The sequence below is a fragment of the Malaclemys terrapin genome, chromosome 2, assembly GCF_027887155.1.
Source record: "Malaclemys terrapin pileata isolate rMalTer1 chromosome 2, rMalTer1.hap1, whole genome shotgun sequence".
In the NCBI taxonomy this organism is placed as follows: Eukaryota; Metazoa; Chordata; order Testudines; family Emydidae; genus Malaclemys; species Malaclemys terrapin.
Genome location: NC_071506.1, coordinates 154,856,253 through 154,859,905, shown reverse-complemented (window position 1 = coordinate 154,859,905; position 3,653 = coordinate 154,856,253).

Below are 3,653 nucleotides of genomic sequence, written 5' to 3'. Positions count from 1 at the left end.
TTCTAGTCTCTGAATTTATTAAGTTCTAATTTTTTTATTGCCTGGTTCATGCTACAGAAATTAATTATATTCCAAAAAATAGAATTTTAGTTTATTAGTTTACAACATATGCTGGCTGGTGCTGAGTAGGTCTGACATCCATCAATTTCCTGTTACTGTACTGTATCAGAAACTCATATCTTTCACAAACAATATATGTGCATTGTCAATGTTGGATTCCTATGCACACAGCAATCACTACAAAATTAATTCTGGTACCACAAAAGAGCAAGGCCAGGTAGACCACACTATAGCACCACATGCTATAGAGGCTCACTATTAAAATGCTCTTTCAAAGCCTCCCTGAGCTATATAGCTCTGACTTGAGCTCTTCTATCTGGCCCTTGTATCTGGCTGTTCAAACTCAGCAGACAGCTGCTCCACCTCCACTCCCACTGAAACCTTGAATTGTTTCTATGTCCAAGGAATCATCATGTTCCCAATAGCTCCTCTTGCACCTCTGCAAGATTAGGAACTCTGTATTTTCAATGCTCTTTACAACAGTGCAGAGCTGTGCAGACTCCAGGCACCTGTCAGAGATGGAGGACAGAGATGGTGCAGGTTTGTATGATCTCTAAAAATAGTCCCTCCAAAGCTGCAATGACACACACTGGCCGGGAAGTGTGAGGGAGTCTTCTGTACCAGTGACTATGTTTTGAGGAAAGGACTTCTGTCTCCAGGTTTAGCTATTCACCTTTCATGAGCATGACATTTACATTTTAAAAATAAAGCTATGCTAAAAAAAAAAAAAAAAGTGACATGCACACAGGAGTCTGCTGTGATCATACATTAGACACTCAGAAGATTATTATAATAGTGAATGACTTGTATTTCCGGTTCAAAAACAATAATACTACAAGTGACAAAGGAAAGGCCATTACACTTTTAACCTCTTCCATATACTCTTAAATACAGGATGCAGTGCACTCTAGTATGAAATGAAGGCTGCATAGGACAACTGTAATTCTAGGAACACTTTGCAGTGTGGTGGGAATTTTAAAGTCGAAAGAGAGGTTTGAAAGCCCAAGTGCCTATCTGTAGTAGACGTGACAGAAGTGGATACTAATGAGTAATACCAATTGGTAAAGTATAGGAATACAGCCATATTATTTTCCCAATAAAGTTTATGATTATATGTCACTGATGTGGTCAGGCACCCCCTGCTGGCCACCCATCAGATTGCTGTGAGATGACTCCAAGCCTCTGATTCCCTGGTTCTCCAGCTGAAAAAGCCTTCAGATCCTGAATAGAGTCCAGCCATTGCCCCAATCTTGGGGTCCCTAGACACACTTTAGGGGCATGGACCCTTTGTTTAGTTCCCTACTCAAAGAACTGGAACCTGCTGCCTAGTCCACATGGGTGTAGGGTTGACCCTTCAGACTTCCCTATATTTAAACACATCCTCTCCCAGAACCCCATCAGGAGGTTTAAGCCTTGTGGGTTACTGTTTACCTTTCTCAGCAGGCACATAATAATTGTGAAACAGATTACACAATCACAAATTTTGCACAGAGTCTAACACAATTTTTCTTTTATGTACATACACAAAGCACAAGAGAGAACAGATCATACAACAAAATAAACCGTACATAATAAATCCTCACCATTTCACCTTCCTTCAGGCAGCTTCTCCCTCATGGAGTCTTGCTCTCCAGCTTGCCTCCTGTTCTTTTTTGGCAATCTAACCCCTTCCATCCTCTTCTCCAGGCCTCTTGTTCCTGTGTGGCTCTTATCCAGTTCCCCTGTGAGACTACGGATTTGCCTGGTCAACTGGCTTTCTTTGTTCTGTGCTTGGTAATTTTCCATTGCTTCTACCTTCCCTACTCCCTTCACAAGAGAGGAGGAAGTATCTTCCCCCTTCTGAGCAAACCCACTTTTCTGAGCAAAACAGTCATTTAAAGTACCTTCCAAATTCCTGAGTCTGGAGTGTATTTGCTGCACGTCTGGTCAGCAACGGTGGATCCACATACATATAGGCTTTCCATGACACAATAATTTCATGATACAATTGCATAATATCAACCAGAATGTATTAGTTGTATAGACAGAGTCCCCAGAAAACCAAAACCTGAACACTATGAATTTGGCCTACCTTCCTTTAACAGCTTATTTTTTCACCCAATTTCTGTGACAGAGGCTATGTAAAGAGTTTCTCCTCCCAATGGATCCTGACAGAGCTATAGCTTGGTTCTAGTTAGTAAATTGATAGCCTTTTTTTCTGCAGCCTGCTGGCAAGGAAACAAACTTCTTTTAACATTACAAGAGACACCCTCCCCCCACCCCCACCCCCCACACACACACACCTTACCCTCAAGGAGGTCAAGAAGTTTGGTCTTCCACCTGGCCTGAACCACAGTGTTGAGGGACTTGGCAACACAAAGGTCATTAGAGGTTTCTGTGCCACTTTAGGAAATAGAACTAGAGTGTATATCTCCATGAATATTTCCATCTCTGCCTAAGTGTATATTGTAAAAGAAAGAAAGAAAGAAAGAAAGAAAGAAAGAGAGACTCTAGCTGTTCTATTTTTCTCTACAAGAGAAAGTACTCATGACCAGTTACTGAGATATTTGTGTATGGAATTTCAAATGTGTGAAGTTCTAGCTTTAATCTATCTATATTTTGCAGTTACAGAAGTAGATTTTGAAATCCTACCTGAAAAAAAGTTTTGAGCCCTATACGTTTAGTGAAAAGTGTGTTCACTTATGGAAACAAAATTACCATTTCACAGACAATGTTTTGTCATAGCCAAATAAATCAGTCTAGATTAAGGCTGGTCTACTTACCATGTTATTGCATGGGCAGCCAGGGTGTGAATGTACAGCACACCAGTTTCACACAGTTAAGTTCTACATAGACTCTGCTACCGTGCAATGAAAGTCCTAGAGTGTGGTTTAGCACACTGTGCTTTGAAATACCAGTATGCTAAATCAAACTTCAGTGCTGTCACTGTGCAGCAAGCTGGGGTGCTGTACATTCATGCCCCGGCTAGCGACACAGTAACTTCCTGTGTAGACAAGGCTTTAAGTCATAGTTTTGATTCACCGGCCAAAATGTTCTAAGTTAGGTGTCTAAAATCCATATATAGGTTCCTAAATAAGTGGCCTGATTTTCAGGTGTGTTGAGCACCCTACATTTTTATTATTGTGAAATGCAGTAGCTCAGTTCCACTGAAAATCAGATCACTTATTTATGTGTGTGACGGGATGTGTATACCTTGCACTGGGCAAGAGAGGGTTAACCCCACACTTTCAGCAGTGAAAGTCCCGCCTCTCAGATGATGCTGTGCATGCTCCAACTACTGTCTCAGTACAAAAGGGAGCAGTCCAGCTCATTCTGGGCTGACGGCCAGAGGGGAAGGACCTTGGGCAGAGGCTCCAGCTGAAGAGCCATCATGGACTGAGACCTGGACTGGAGGGCTGCGGCCGATGGAGCCACAGGGAATCACCCGTGCTGAGGAGCTCAGAAACCCTGGTGCAGAAAGGACTACAGACTCTGGAAGTACGCTAGGAAGTGACCCAGGAGGGTGTGCGAGTGGTACCTAGTACCTGAGTGGGGTCAGCGTGTTTCAATAGGAGTCCCCGCTGACCCATTGTCAGGGCCCTGGGTTGAGGCCT